Source organism: Balearica regulorum, chromosome 3, assembly GCF_011004875.1.
Source record: "Balearica regulorum gibbericeps isolate bBalReg1 chromosome 3, bBalReg1.pri, whole genome shotgun sequence".
Taxonomy (NCBI): Eukaryota; Metazoa; Chordata; class Aves; order Gruiformes; family Gruidae; genus Balearica; species Balearica regulorum.
Genome location: NC_046186.1, coordinates 95,175,209 through 95,191,969, shown reverse-complemented (window position 1 = coordinate 95,191,969; position 16,761 = coordinate 95,175,209).

Here is a 16,761-nt window from a genome sequence, read left to right as displayed (position 1 = left end):
GGAAAAAAACCCACCGTCCCCCAAGTTCAGGGCGCTCTGGAGGGCAGCCACGCTGAAATTGTGATTAAGTGTTTTGAGCCATGCCTTTCACTGCAGCCTGCCAGATAAATATTTACAGCTGACCACGGAGAAGCAAGGGGGGGAGGAGAGGAGAGACATCTGTAAATTCTTTGGAGCCTTGCTGTGTTTTAATTTTAATTTAGTTCTTTTTTGTTGCTTTTCCATCCACACACCATTGTCTCTTTTTTCTCAACCCACGGACAGCTAAAGAAGAGGGTTTTTTTTGAGAGAAAGAGGTTATTTCTAAAACCTCAGGGGACAGATCCTGGTTTCAGTGACCATGGTGTATAATCTGGAGCTGTGATAAGCCAATGCTGTGGAGAACAGACTGCAACCTTTGGTTTACTAACCAGCGTAAATCTGATGTAACATTATTGATCTCTGTGGATTTACTCTGAGTCTCATTGCCTCCTCCCTTGTTTTCTTCACAGTTGTCCTTATCCATGCGAAGCCAGTGCCTGTGTGGCTGTAATATGCCAGTAAATTACAGCGTTACACCCACTTCTCAATGGTGTAAATGACTCCCTCCGTTTGGCCTCTGTTCTCAAAAGAAAGCAATTCTCCATGCCCAGTGAGAAATCTGGTTATCAGCAGCCCAGAGCATCTCTTCCCACTGACCCCAGCCTGCCAAGGTGTCCATAGCTGAGCCCTCCAACAAGGGGGCAACCAAGAATGACTCATATAAATGAGGGCCCTCAACCCTAGGGGCTCTCTGCATTTTGATGTATGAGTATATACATCCTGCTCGGAAACATATGCAGGAATCTGTAGCTATAAAAGCCACTGCACCACCCTGTAATCCAGCCCAGATGTGTCTCTCCTTTCATGGCACGCTCAAGGGACCCCTCCGAGCCGAGGCAGGCAGGGATGGAAAGCATTGTTCAAATTTATTCACCCCAATGAAAAGAGACCCACAGCAGACCTCGCAGAGGTCCAGAGCAAGAAGGCTGGTAGAAAGGATTGACTTTGGTAGGGGAACCAGAGCATGAGCCAACTGATGCTGGCCCGCACTGTCATCAGATGCCTTCTGAGGTCATCTGCATGAGCCAGGAGCCTGGAGAGCTCCGGGCCTCTCTGAGACACAGGCGTTAACACGTGCAGTGCAAACTCTGGTCTTGCTCGAGCAACCATGGCAGTCCTTTCGGTGCCCAACATGGAGCTCGAAGGGTTTGAGATAATGACAGATTTGTTTGGTGCAAAGATCTGTGCAGGCAGCTGAGCCTCTGGTGGTAATACAGTGGGGCTACTCACCTCCTTCAGGGCTTTAAACTTGGGAAACAGAGGCCAAGTAATGAGACTCTGGGGTGGACTTTCATGCTGATCCATTTGGGAGAACGGGAAAGACTTTACATGACAGAGATCCTGGTTGTATTTGCAAGCAAGCTACCAGGATCTCCTCCTCCCCATGTGGCAGCGGCTCAGGCTTGAGATTTATCCTTGCTCTTATCAGTGACCTTCTAAGTAGCCAAGAAGTAGCTTTTCAAAAAACTTCTGCGCTTGCTGCAAAGTCATCTGGGAAGTTACTCTTTCTATTAGTGTCATAAAGCTGCATAGCCCTAAATAGAAAGTACGGAAGCAAAAGTCTCATCCCCAGGGCTTTGCAGTCTCAGCGCAAAGAGTGCGGTTATAATGCAAGTCACAGAGTCCAGGAAGGAAATTTATGGCTGGGAAGATGGATAAATAATACGCCAAGATCAACAGCAGTGGTAATATCGAAGTGTACCGAGCGGAGCTGCTCTGCTATTACAGGGCTGCAACCGCTTGGAAACCTTGGACTGAAACAAGCCAACTTCTAGAGAGCTGCTGCAGCATCGAGGCCCTGGCCTTGGCACTTCCAATGTCTGACAACCTGAAGAGGCTGTTTTAATGGGAGGGAGCAGTGCCACGTGCCAGTAATTGTCTTCCCCAACGCAATCTTACTCCTGGGGTCAGCGCCGGGTTGTGACAAAGACTGGGGTTTTACAGTCACGCTCTCACGCATCACCTCCCAGTGGTGATGTGACCTCATGGAGTGCTGACATGGCTTTGACTCTTCATTTGTAGGCCATCTGGAAGCCTCTTGGGCCTCCAGATGTGAAGAGGATTGGGCTTTGTGTAGCTCTTGGAGGTTTGAAGGAGACATGAATCAAAATATTTGCAGATTTTTTGCTGCTCCTCTCAGTTTTCCCATCCTTCTCCTTACTTCTGTTTGAATTCTTTTCTCTTATCCTGGAGAGTAAAGTCACTTCAGTGTCTGCTTTCTCTGTTCCCTGCCCAGGCTGTTAAGCATGTCCTAGGTCATCCCTGTAATGGATCACATAAAGGAGTGGCAAAAATCCATTAGTGGAGGTGTCTTAAAGAAGAGCTTGGACAAACACGTCAGGACCAGTGTAGGGATAGCTGATACTGTCTTGGGACCAGTGTTGGACTAAACAACCTCCTGAGGTCTTTTCCAGCCCTAATTTCTGAGCTCCTCTGATCCTGAACAGAGAGCATGACAGCCAGGACCTGGGAATGCCCTTAGGTGTTTCCAGTGGCAGCAGCCCACCATACTTCAACATCTACTTTGTGCTCATGGGCATCATACCCTTCCCATGCGGCATCCAGTCACCACTGTGCAATGGCTTGGTGTGCTGGCATGGCATCTGAGGGGCAAACTGTGAGCAGGGAGGGTCAAAAGTGACACCTCCCTAAATTCTCTGCTCCACAGAGGATGTAGCCACTGTTTAGTCCCATACCTATTCTCCATGTGAACTGTCTGAAAGCAAAATTAATTGTTTTGGAGAAAATAATACTGGCCACCCCCAACCACTCCCGTGCACTGTACATCCAGCCCCAGTATGTGACCTGAGACACAAGAGACAAACTTACCCCCCCTTTCCTAGCCCTCAGGGCTTGCTCTTTGAATACTCTTGAAGCTCCAACTCTTAGAGTGCTGTGATTACATGTGGCTCTCATCTCTCACATCTTAAAACCAGTGACATCAGGGCTCCTGAGGGGAGAGGAAAGCTTGCACGTAGCCTTCAAAGCAAGAAAGCAAAACAAAGAACTCAACCCTTTTAAAAAATAAATCTCATATTTTAAGAAGAATCTTCTGATTTTGGTTGCAAGAGTTGCCTGAAGCTTGGCTTTGACAGTGCTGATGGTTAGAAGACCTAGATCACAGTATGGACTTTCTCTACAGTTTCTTAGGGGTAGTTCACTACTGGGGTACACTTGGGCTGCAAGATTCAGTGTTCGGGCCCTGAGGATTGTCACTTCTCTGGACCCTGAAAGCAAGATAGAAAAGCCTGAAAAGTATGTAAGCCTTTGCTGTCTGTAGCTCCTCTTCAAAGGATCAGAGGGAAATCCAGGGCCTGAATCGCTTTTTGCTAATGCCCTGGCAAATCAGTGGGGTCGTCGCTGGCATCTGCTGTGTTACACCAGGGCAGGGCCAGTGTGAGGGCGATCTGAGAGGCAGCTGGAGAGCAAGCCCTTTTGAGATGGCTAAAAGGAGCCTGGAAAATTATTATGGAAGTACCTGTAATGGACAGTGGGGGACGCAGTGTTTTGCTTAGCCCTTCTGCCTTCTGTGACACAGACCTGCATCTGCCCAAACACCAGCGCTTCCCTCCGCTTGCCGACTCAAACTAATGAGGGGGCAGCACGGCTTGCATCCATCTATCTCCATCACTCCTGGTGACAACCCAACTGTTTTGGGCATAGGTGTCAGGAATGAGCCCAGAAAACATCTTGGTTCTGGAACAAGGTTTGGGCATCCTTCTGTCTCTCTTCTCCCTGGCCCCTCTCACTCCTTTGGCTGGGTCCATGTTTTGCCACACTACCAGACTGATGCACTGGAAAACTCTATCTCCATTAAAAATTGCAGGGAACAAACTGAAGATCTTGTTACCGAGCAAAAGGGAATTGAGCAGGCAATTGAACAAAAGGCAATATGGCAACAGGGAAAGTGTAGGAGATTATTTAAGACCTGGCGTGGACATCTAAGCTGGATATTTTTGCTAAAATGCTAATAAGTCAAACAGTGGTAACTTAAATCAATTGTCCCAGAATTAGGAACTTAATGTGGAATAAAGGCTTTTCCACCTCTCACAGCTGTTGCTTCAGGCTCTCTTCAGACTCAGGAAGACAACATTGCTTTAATTAATCTCATCTCACACTGTGAGTGTGCTTTCCTGTAGGCATGAGAGCTGAACTCTTCACCTTCAGCAGAAGTTGGTATTCTGCAGTTTGAATTGTTGCTTACAGGATGGCAGGATAGTGAGAGGCGGCATTATCAAGAAAAGTAATAAGAATGAGAGGCAGCGACCTTCTGTCTGTTCCACAGGATTTAACACCATGCTTTGACCTCCAACATACACATTGCACAGCAAGTGCTGCAGCTGATCTATTTGCAGCTTAGGCAATATGCTCATGGACCTCCTCGCTCCTACTGTGATCCTGTCAGTTCATGTAAGTCAAAGAGGCTCGAGCCAGGTCGGCTCTTGGTTGACAGTCCTCAGAGGACAGGCCAGGATATCACTAGATGTGACAACCTCTTTTCTGACTCAGTAGGATCGATCACCCTCATCTATTGCTACAGGGCTCTATGAATATCGATTCCTGGAGACCGATCTGATGAAACGAGGACTTCACATCACTGTGAATGTGAAATATGAGTGTGGGCCATGCATTTCTCTCACACCAAATTTCACTCTCTTTCTTTGAGCTGTGGATTTTTTTTTTATTTCTTTCTCCAAATTGCTGTGCTTAGAAATCATGCTTGCTTGCTAATCTACAGCCGTATTGCTGGCTGTATCTGGGAAGCAGGTGGGTGATGCACTGGTGAGTAACGCGTGGTTCATAAATGCTTTGCATCCCTTCAGCTCCATGGCTGTGGGAGGCACGTGGACTCGGATGTACAGATACTAGAGTGGCGAAGGAATCGCTGCCTTGTTATTTTTTTTCACTGTCAACAATTGTCTGTGAAACCCACAGGCAAAGTGTCCAGAGCAGGCTTACACAATGGATGACAAATAGCTATTGCCCTCACTTACTCTGCTAGTTCAGGGGCTGAAGTCTGTGCAGCAGATCTCGTGGACATGACCCTTGCTGATGGTCCCTGGGGGTACAAGAAAGATGTCATGCAATGAAGTTTCTTTCCTTTTCTCTTGCTGTGCTTTAAAAATAAACAAACTCTAAAATTGCTTACAACCACTTCCTGCCCCTACCATTGAACAATTAATTCTTCCACTGTGACCTGAAATGCTGCTGCTTACTGGTTTTGGAGTGGTCACATCTTTTATGGTGCTCTTTTACCAAAAAGGCTTTGCTCACATGTGCGTCCCTGCGAGGGTGTATATTACCTATGACGTCCAGCTATGACCTCTCTGATGTCCATCGCCAGTGGCAGGGGAACAATAGACCGCAGCACGCTGGGTTCAGCAGGATGTATATGTGCGTCGGTGTGTGCATACGTATGCAGTGGGGGTACCATGCTGCAGATCAAAGGAAAAATGAATCTCTAAAATGTTTAGTTTATAAAGTGTATTTTTGTTGCATTGCTACCCAAGGCCTTCAAAGGGGCCCAGATTTATTGTCTCAGCACAGTTCAGAGATATTTGTTGTAGATTAAAAATGGAAGAAATAGGAAGGGGGCCAGGCGTGTAAATTACTGAGTAAAAATAGGAGCTCTTACATTTGTGTGCTGTATGGATTTGGGTTTTGTAGTTTTCTTTTCCCCTGCTAGTGCTTTTTCCCCCCCTCCCCCTTACACTCGTTCCTAAGAGCCAAGGGGTCATGTCTGTGTTTTCTTGTGTGGCCACATGGAGTATGTCCTGACAGCTCTGCTATCTCTTAGGTAGAAATTGAGATTAACCAGGCATGGCTCTCGGAAAGGAAAGCTCACTACAGGCAAATCTGCTTCCCTTTTATTACTGGAGATACCATTTAATCTCAGCCCGACTGTTTCTCTCCCCACAACTCCTCTACTTGGAGGAAAGTCATTGACTCAACACATGACAAAGAAATTAACTCTCCTTTGTGGCCACAGATTTTAAAGAGGAGACAAGCAGTCATTTGGATCCTGCAATGCAGCCCAGAGAGCCTGAGCAGCGGTGTCCAGCTGACCGGCATGGCGGAGTTGACATGTCCTCGGCAGGACGTGCCCAGGCGCTGGCTGTGACAGTGCCCGTGGGCAGGCACAGCACGCACCCACACTGCCAAGGAGACCCCTCTGCCTTGGTCCATGCAGGGGGTTTGCCCAGAGCCTCAGCCCTCCCTTAGACCTTGTACGCTGACCTTCCCCACCAAACCCCTGGGCTGAGGCTGGAGGGGGACACCCCAACCGAGCTGTCTCCAGTCACTCCTTTCTGCAGTGTGGCTGGGGTGATGATGTGGGTGGCAGGAAAAAGCACAGGCTGTGAAGTGGAGAGATGAAAAGCGTGAAAATGACTTCTTTTCACCTTTACTTGCCTGCATTGAGCTCTTTCCCCCCCAGTTCCAGGGGAAAGACAGGTTTGTTCGCGCCATAGTGATCTGACTTTGCACTGGAATGGGGCAGGGTTGTCCACATTCAGAACGGAGGGAAAACACAAGATCTCAAGATACTTCTCCTCACTACCTCTTACTGATTATCTGCTAAGCTAAATGTTCTGGCTATGTCCTCACTGGGGCGCTGGCTATAACTTGCTAGGCAAAATCTCTGGGTCAAGCATTCAGTACAAACAGAGCTTCTTTCTCCAAAAGCTCCCACTGCTCATGGGGAAGACAGCCACGAGGTGGGAGATACAAATCCAGTGAGGTGCTGAAGGCTTTGAACCAGAACTGGTACTGAGCCACTTGTGTTTGATCTATAGCAGCTGATGCTGAATCATACTGTCTTTGTCAGTCCTCTGAAATTCTCTCTGGTTCTCCAAAAACTTCACTCCACAAAGTAAATTCATCTGTGCAACTGTGAGCCCTTTCTGGCAACCCTAGGCAATTTTAAAGGATTCAGATTTGGGATCCTACATCCTGTTGCTTGAAGGGAGCGTCATCTTCATGCTAAATGTGAGCCCTAGCTGTGTGAAGCTTACAACCACAGCTACGAGGATGAATACTTCATCCATGCTGTGACCCTGTTGGGTGACAGAGCATCCCACACTGGTGTCCCACTGGTGCTCGTCTTTCAGGGATTTCAGCTAGCCATCTAGTAGCTTTCTGCTGAAGAGTTGGAAGCCGTGCCTGTCTTGCTGTATTTGTGGTGTTGGTTAATCTTATGGGTGCTCACATCACATCCATCTTGTCACCTTTTACCTCTGCATCCTGCTGCCAGTTGCAAAGACCGCCATACACTAAAAGATTGCTGTCTCCACTGAGGTTTGTGTATAGATTTTAATATCATAATTATGGCATGTAAACAAAATACCACTTGATTATGGAAACCATATTCACTGAAGCCGAGCTCCCATGCGAGAGATACATATGAGTTTAATTGCTGTTAAACCTCTGCAAATGTACTTGCAGTGAGGCACTGGTATTATTTAACACACAGATCAAAACAACTACTGAAAACTATAGCTGATGCTGGAGATTAATCAATGTGGGCTTTGGCCATTTCACTGTACAACTGGTTATCAGTGGGACGCTTCCTGCATTTTGGCAGCAGGCAGGGCTGTGCCATGCCCATGATGTCCAGCTCCAGCCATAGGTCATACCCATCCAATGGTTTCACTTGAGCTGTCCTCCTCACGGCAGATCAGATGAGACAAAGCTCCTCTTAACAACCGGGGGCTGGTCTGTCTTTCATACCGACAGAGTCACCGCTGGGAAGCCCGGGTGCTGCCGTGGGGGAGAGTGAGGGCGATGCCCCCTTTGTGCGGGATGCCCACCCCGCCTGGTCAGCACGCTTGTGACAGCCCTACCACCTCTCCGCCTGCTCTGTGGTCCGCAGCTTGGCTGCTCAGTTCTGCTGCCGACATCTGGAGCAAAAGCATATACAAAAGACTATACAAAGCAAAAACATACACACACAGAAGAATGAGATTAGGTTCTTTTGAGCCTCTTCCAGGCACAGCCTCCCCCAGAGCTCTTTGCTATGTTTTGCTTTGTATGCTGGGAGAAGAGCTTGGTTAGAGAAAAAAGAGGACATTTTACACATTAATGAAGCCTAGATCTGATCCAGGTGTTCCCAAGTCTTTTCAAACTCTGGTGACACCAGAAGACATTTTGCAGAACCTAGAGGGTGGTGGGGAAGCCTGGGACAGCTTATAGATGAGTGATTTCCCTGGCCCTTGTAGCCTGACAGCCCAGTGATTGCTACCTTTCTCTGATTGCAGCAGGACTTCTGCAAAAGCAGCGAGCTACCTGAGTAGGAAGCCTTGCGGCTTGTGGACATCGATGGGAAGTCCTCTGGATGGCAGTGGCACCGAGCCTCCTGCTCTGGTCCTGGCTCAGGAGCTCCTGGTGAAGAAGGGCAATGCCCCTAAGGCATACCTTTCTGTGTCTGCCAGTTCTGCCTACCTCACCGGGTGGAGTTTATGTCTCCTCACAAAACCTCCGTGAAAATTTGATGTGCTGTTATCCTTATTTTACAGACAGATCCTCAAAAGTATTTAGACATCAAACTCTTAGTTAAATCCAGGAGAACTCAGTACCTAAATGCCCACCTGGATCTAAGTGATTTATGATAACATATTGTAAATGAAATTTTGACCTTCCAAACCTTTAGCTGGTGGCCTAGCCCTGAGGCATCTTTTTCTGCCAGAGTCCAGGTCCGTGCTTCCACATTGGGCAGCTTGTGGCTGCTTGGCAGGGCTCACCTCTGCCTCCAGCCTGGTCGGTGCTCTCCTGTGGCACTTGGAGGGCCCCGGAGGCTGGTGGAGGGCGAGCTGTGGGGAAGGGCTGTGCTCAGAGATGGGACATCAAAGTCCTGGCCACACACAACAGTAGATATTCTACAGCTTTTTTTTTTTTTCTTCACAGCAATGGGGTGCCACCCTTGTTGTTTTTGGCAGTTCCCAGTGGGAATAATTACATTGTGCATGCCTTAAATTCTCTCTTTTGCAATGACAACTGGATGCAATTTCCTTAGGAGTCTCACAAATGACGCTCTCACATTGTTGGAAGCCATCAGTGAGGGCTGCAATGTGTTCAGAGGTGGCTGCTTCTCACCAGGACCCTGAGTGGTTTCTAGAAACCTTTCCATAGCCTGTCATGCACTTTGGACCTACTCAGTGGCCGATACATGGGAGTCCTGGGCAGGATCTTCCAGCTAAATGCAAGCTTGTTATTTCGACACTGCAGAATGCCCAGATAGCCTGGCTAGAGACACACACCCATGTAAGACAGAGTGTGAAATGCAAACCTGAAGTTTTAGAGATTTCTTATATTGTTGGGATTGCACTCAGTAAATGCCATACCAGAACTGAAACCTGTGCTTGAGGTTTGATTCTGGTTCATGCTTAACATAAATATTACTCTTGCTAACCAAATTTTCCCAGGAATAGCTCCATGGAGCTAAGGATAGGTCTCTGCAATGTGCTTAATATGGCCAGAATTTGGTGCTACTTATTTTTCAGACTCCTCCTGTTGAATTGCGAAGGCCTTCATGCCAACACCCCACCAAAGTGCTTGATGACTGAAGGACAGCCTGCAATGTACCTCCAGCATGTCTCTGGGTAGCTAATGCAAGAGCATGATAACTAAAGAGACCTAACGAGGCTCAGCTCCTGCCAAGCGCATGGTCGAGTGATCTGTGCAATATACGGCCAGAGAGGAGAGGAGGAACAGGAGAAGAGACAATGCTGCTAGGACTTGAAAAGCAAGGTCCAAGGGAGGTAGATGACAGATGAAGCAGGCAGAGGAGGAACAATGTGTCTTCTGGTTGGAGGGAAGGGGTAAAAGAAAGAAAGAGCATGCTTGTGTCATTCGTAACTTGGGAGGGAGGCCTCACACAGATATTTTATTCCAAGTGCCCGTCCTTTGGCCTGTCTGGGGAATATAGGAATGAACTCCGATATTAACCAAATGCTTTGGTCTAGCTGGAAAGCAGAGTGCAGTTATCTGCACTTCACAAGCAAGTGAGACAGGAGGCGCAGACCTCCCCTTCCCTTCTGCAGTGGGAGGTGGGCTGGTCACAGGGATGACATTAGTATTTTTTGCCAGCTCTGTAATTCACCAGGCTCAGGGCACATCGCTGTCTGGCCTCCCTGAATCCCCAGAGACATCGCAGAGGGCAGTGGGGAGCAGCAGCGGGGACGTCCCAGGCCTTGGGCGAAAGCCCCAGTCAAACGCCACCTTGGGGAAACTTTGCAAATGGACCTGGATAAAGAAATGCTATCTCAGTCCTCAAGCATGGCTGGAAAGGAGCTGCCTGGAGGGCTGTGTGTGGAGGGGCAGGCACAGCCTGATGGTGGAGCAGTGAGGACATTTTGGGAGCTGTGGTGGGCTCTGCTGACCCAAGAACATTTGATAAGCAGAGCTTCCCTTCCAACAGCTGGGCGCAGAAGTGCCACGCAGGTACTGTTGTGTTCGTGCCACTGGTTTTCCCTTTTTCTGGCAGCTGTAACACCTCAGGTGTCCTTACGGCAGGGCAGTCGTCTCTCCTCTCACACAGCACGGTATTTGCCAGCCTGCAGTCCACACAGTTCTCAAGGCATCCGGAGGTGCTCAGCGAATGGTGCAAAGTACAGTGCAAACCATCACCTTCCTGCAGATGCAGTCCCGTGCGTGCAGTCAAAACTGGGGTGAACGCAAAGAAATAAACAGACACTCAAAGCTGAGCTTAATTTTTCACTTGGGCCTAAGTACAAATCACTGTGGTGATTGCGCCATGTATCCCTTCAGTTTATTCAGAAAAGGCTGGGCAGACCTTTGAGTAAAACACATACAGAGATGCTGGTCTAAGACACACAAGGAAGAGACTGGGAGAGCAAGATGGGAGCATGGTAGGCATATGGTCCTGAGGTTACCCAGGCGCTCAGAGCCAAGCCCTGCCCTGCCATCTAAGACTCGACAGTGCCCAAGGGCTGCTGTTGGCCTTTTGAGGAGTTCATCAAGGCTGTACTGCATTTCTGTGGGTGCTGCAGGATCGTGTTCTGCACAGCATTGCAGGCTGGTGCCCTGGAACACTGCTGGGTGAGGATTTATGCAGCACTGGTGACAAGGGCAGAATGTCTCAACCTCAATAGGTCCAGTAGAAATAAAACACCTTTCTGTATACAGGGTGGGAGACGAAAGGTGCTAGCCACACTCAAACCCAAGAGCAGCTACAGGATATGATTGGCCTTCCAGTCCCTGCCCTAAGTTCTGTCTGGTTTGCTTAGTTGCTGTGGAAAGAGGGAATTTGCCCCAAAAGGAGCAAAGTGGGGCATTCTTGCTGGTTCTCTCCCATATCCCTCCGTGGTTGTTTATTCTTGGGGAGCATCACTACCCATCCAGTCACCAAAGCGTCAGGTACTGATAGACAAAGTCCTGACGTGGGACCGCCACAGCCAAAAATGGAAGAGTTCAATTTGCTGTGGTCTTCTCAGGTGTTAGCAATATTTGGAGATACAGCCCCATGTTGATGGTGCCTGTGTGGTCTAATTACCCTTTATTGCTATTCTTCCCTGCCTGCTTACTTACATGTTAATTTATTTGTCCCAAGATGCGCTTGCACATCTGTTCCTTATTTCCTGTGTATGCATTTGTTTTCTTGTTAAATACTGAAAGGGAAGGAGATGAAATGCATTGAAGATCTTGATTTATGGCTTCAGCCTTTGCCTAAATCTGTTAAGAACTGTGTTCTCATCTCCCCTTTCTCTCTACCCTCTGTGACGACAGGGAGACATCCAGTAAAAGCATAGCAAGCTGTAATGTGGACACAGAAACAGAGACAGACTCCTGTCACTCCAGTGACCACGGCAGATAATGGGCATTATCTGCCCTGTGCCTGATCCTGGGTATATTTTTTGTGATATCTTGACCCTTTAGTGCAGCATCATGCACTCGCTGTTTGGTTCTTCCACCAACTCTCCTATGTCATTTCAGAGTTGATGATGGCACTGGCGGCGATGCACAGGGTCTAGCCCAGGATGCAGCTTGTCTAAGGAAAGGAAGAAAAGATGGAAGCAGGACAGAGTAGGTGTGTGATCAGCCAGCTCAAACAGCCTGGTCTGCCGGGCCCTGTGGCTGCCCAGCCAGCCTCTTCCCTGCAACGCTCAGCTACAAGCCAGCAACTTCTGACGGTGGACAGAAGTGCTGCTGTCATGGGAGGGGTTTGAATGGGCTGGGAAAGGGCATGTCCAAGAGAGGTCACTGAGATAGGTCACCCCGTCCCACAGCTACTGAAGGCCTGTATGACGAGTAGCAAGCCATCCCCAGTAGGAATTATGCCAGTCTGGAGTTTACTGAACCATTTCTCCTGCGCTCACGCCAGGCCTTTCCTTGCAATGACACTAAAACTACAGAAGTCAAGGGAACAGCATTTCTTAGCTTCTGGAAAGATCTTTACTTAGGTTTATGAAGCAGGCTGTTTGAACAGGCTATGCCTAACCACTCACCTCACTTGACACCTGCCTGGGCGTGGACTGGGAGAGGAAAAACAGAGACCAGTTTGTGCCCACCAACTACACTTGGCTGCTTTGGGGCATCCTGCTACTGCACTGGTCAAAGTCATGTGCTTGGACCTCTGGGGACCAGTGGAGGCAGGAGATATCTGGAGGACCTCCGGAGCAGGCAACAGGACTGGCATCCCTGGCCAGGATGATTCCTGTTGTGGAAATGAAGAGCAAACACCCCTTACCTTTAATTTCACTGGCAAGGGAAGGTGACAGGCACCTTGGAGAAGCTGCTCCCTCACCCGTGGCACATGAAAATTGCCTACCAGGCTGGCAACCACAGCTGGGTTGGAGAAGGGACCCCATGCATCCCTGGCGTTCCTCCTGGCAAAGCCGGTGTGAGCCATTTGTGGTGGTGTACGAGCTGAGGACCTCTGCAAAGCACCCTGGTGGCTTCTCCCCGACCTAGCTCACCCGAGGAGGCCAAGCCATCTGAACCCAGCCTGCTGCGTGAAAAACCCCTGGCTGAGCCATGGGACTAAGTGAAATATTGTTTCCCTGCTTAGTGGACAGATTTGTTATGTATACAATGAATTAACAGCTCTTTCGCTGCAATAACTGTTCGCACATTGTTTCTCTGCCTCTTTCACTGTTTTTTTATGATTCATGCTGTTTGGTTGCCCAGTTGACATTTCCAAAATGAGGTTTTTAAGCCCCAGCCTTTCCTCCCTCCCTTCTCCCCTTTTTGTTTGCCTGGTTTATGGGCCTGAGAGAAGTGTTTCCAATCATGATAATATCTTCATGTTTTGTTGACAAAAGGTCAACCTTGGAATAAGCCAAACTGGTTTTAGGAAAAATATTTGCTTATTTAGTAAGGGGATGTGTGTTGGAGATCAAATTTATGAGGGTGAAATTGAGTCTGGTTATTTAAAGGATTCTGAAATAAGAGCTTCCCACCCACTCACAAGGGGAAGAACAAGAGCTATAAATTGCTTTAGGCTGAAGGGAATGTAGAAATAAACTAAGTTTCTGTGCAAAAGGTAACAGGATCCAAAGCAAGAACTAAAACCAGAGTTTAAGAGACAACAGTCCGTTCACTCCCTCATGCACAGCGCTCATTTCACACTCTCATTCCTTACAGAAGAAAGGTCATAATTTTCCCCGATATCTGACCTTCCAGTTCCACAACAACCATCCTCATCTGTCAGCCAAACACTTACTCAGACTCACAAAAGAAAGATCCAGCAGCTTAGCTGGTCACGGAAGTCTGTTTTGTAGCATGCTTTCTTTAGTTTGACTTTAAATTATAGTTCTAAAAGTCAGATTTTGCAAACCCTTTCGTGAGAACAGCCCATGCTAGGAACCCTACTCAATTCAGGAGGAACGGTCTCTTCATTGAAATTTGCATGAGCAACACCGCTGAACAAGTGTGTCTGGAGGATCGTGTCCAAAAGGTCTTCTCGCTTTTCACTGAAAAGATTAGCCAACAGTAAAACAGGTTAAGTCACCCTATTCCATACAGAATATGCAGAGGGAGTGTACCACATATATACATATATGTATCTTCATATGTTTTAAAAATGTATATGTGTACGTGCATGTGTGTGTAGAAACATATATATGAATTAGAATAATTCAGGCTGGAAAACACCTCTGGAGGTGATCATGTTTAATCCCCAGAAAGCCAGCCCATCCTAGGTCAGATCGCTCAGACCCTTGCCCAGTTGAGTGCTGAGCCCCCCCAGGTGCGAAGAATTTTCCCTAATATCTAATCGGAATTTTCCTTCCTGTGACTGTTGCCTCTGTCCTACCACTGTGCACCTCTGAGGACAGTCTGACATATACGCGTATGTGCGTATATATACATACACACATATATATGCATAGGAGCACACACACACACACACACACATGGTTTCTTACGCTTCTTCCTCTGTGCATCCAAGAGATAACAAGCCAAGCGGAACCTTGGTCTGGCCCAGCGCAGCTATTCGTCTTTCTAGTAAAGTCCAAGCGGCTGCAGAGAGGATCTGGCATTTTCTTCCCTTTCCTGCTGTTGCACAGCTCCAGTTCCTTTGTATCATTTAGACACATGCCCCCCTCATGGCTTGGGACATGACATTTCTTTCCTCTTTAAACATGATTATTACAAAATACAAATTGGAGCAAGAAATGTAGTTAAAAAAACCCTCTTCTAATGAAGTCCTGTTGACACTGGATGCTTATTAAAAAGCACAACAGAACATTAAGCGAGTCTTTGCAGCTAGTAAGGACAAAGACAAATCGTTATTAAAAGAGTTTAACTGGTTTGGGTTAACCCTACAGTCATGACACATTTCAGCACATTCCAGATAGAGGGGAGGCACGATAAAACACTGAAATCTGATTTGCTGTAGATTTTATATCATTTTTAAACAAGATAACAATATTGTTTGTAGATACCCTGCTTCTCTCTCTGTATATAGATCAGCTCTACAGGACTGGAGAAGAGCTGCTGGATACAGGACTTGGGCACAGCTGCATACATCTTGGGCTTACAGCCATAAGCAGAATGAAGCCAAATTATGTCCCAGCATAGCGGCAAAATTGAGGAAGCTGCTTGACTGTGAAGCAACCGTCTTGCTGGGGAAGCCACTCCAGATTTCATAGTCGTTCTGTCCCTGAACAGACCATAGCTGGTGTGATCTAGCCTGTGAAAGGATGATTAGAGAGAAATATATGGCCAGTGTTCACAGGCACGGAATCTATTTCTGATAAAATACAAAAGAGATTAAACTGTCTTACCTGGGTGCCACCCAGCCAATTCTCTCCCTAATGAATGTGAGAGGATTTTTTCCATTCATGCTTTTCTCATGTTATAAGATGAAAGCAATCATACAGCCAGAGCTGTAACGTCTAACCATTGCTCCTTACTCTGAAAAGAGCACATCTTCACATTTGTCTTGGAGGAACAACCCGGACGTAATCTGAGACAGTATTTTAATTACCCAGGTGCCACAACAGCTAAGCAGGGTAATTTTTTTGGCATGATAAAATTGTATCTCCTGCCCATTTGCTACCTCTTGGCTGCCCATCCAAGTATCTAGAAAGCTTTTCTGTAGTCATTTCAAGCACAACTTGAATTCTGCCTTTTCCTACACAAAAGAGATCCTGCCATCCTCCTCTCTCTCCCTCCCACCCCAAACATCACCCCCATCTTCAGGGGGAGGAGACACTTGATGGCACCTTTCAATCCCGGCTAACAAAGCTTTTGACAAAAGTCCTAGACCTAGTGCCAGTGTCCTTCAGAGAGATCAAGGTTTCACTCATTGAGTACAGCTGCATTTCTGTGAAATTAGCCACATTTTACTGCTGGGCACATTGGGCAGCAAGAGGTAGATGCTGTAGCAAAGTCAGAGGTTGGGAGCAGGTCAGGATGCAACCTCAGCAGTTGATTCTGCTTGGGCCTGAGCCTAAACTGCTTAATACTTGTCTACGTGTTTTGAGCAGCAGAAGAGAATCTGCAGAGCATCAGCGCTTCACGGCATGTCTCCTTGTCTGACTGCTTCGCAAGAGCAGATGACAGTTCTCAGGCAAATCTGCTAATTTGGAGAGAGAAAATGGTTTCATCTGTTTTGCGGTGAGACACCTGAGAAGTCAAGAGAGCTGTTTCAGGAGGAAGCACAGAGAAGGTCTGTGTACTTACAGCTGTGCTTTCAACACTGGAAAATAAATCATCTTTCCACCACAGACCCCATTATAATTACCCTAGCATGTAAGAGCAATTAGGATGTTACTGCCTTGCTGTTACGGAACAGTCTGGATTGCTGTTTCTTGAAGAGGTGTAATGGGAATGGGGTGGTTATTTATGGTTGGGGAATAAGGAGATGAATAAGTTATGAGATTTCACATCAATATTCCTCTGGCTTTTTGCAAAGCAACGTCATCCCACCCTGTCACGAGCCGACGGCTCTGCTATTTTTTCCCCCCAAAACAAATTTATAAGAGCAAATCTCAGACCTTCCCCAACTCCACTCTGATTAGGGAGGACAAGAAGGGAGAGATTTGGCTACTCGGCTGCCTAGTGCTGTGCCGCTTCATGCTGTCAGCTCACAGCCCAGCAGCCTGCTCAGCTCTGCTCGAACGGCAAACATGCCTCCTGCCCGGGACAGCTGTCGGTTTGGGAGCCAACCCTTTCGGGTGACTCCTGGCAGAGGTAAGCACACAGCCTGCAGACCCAGGC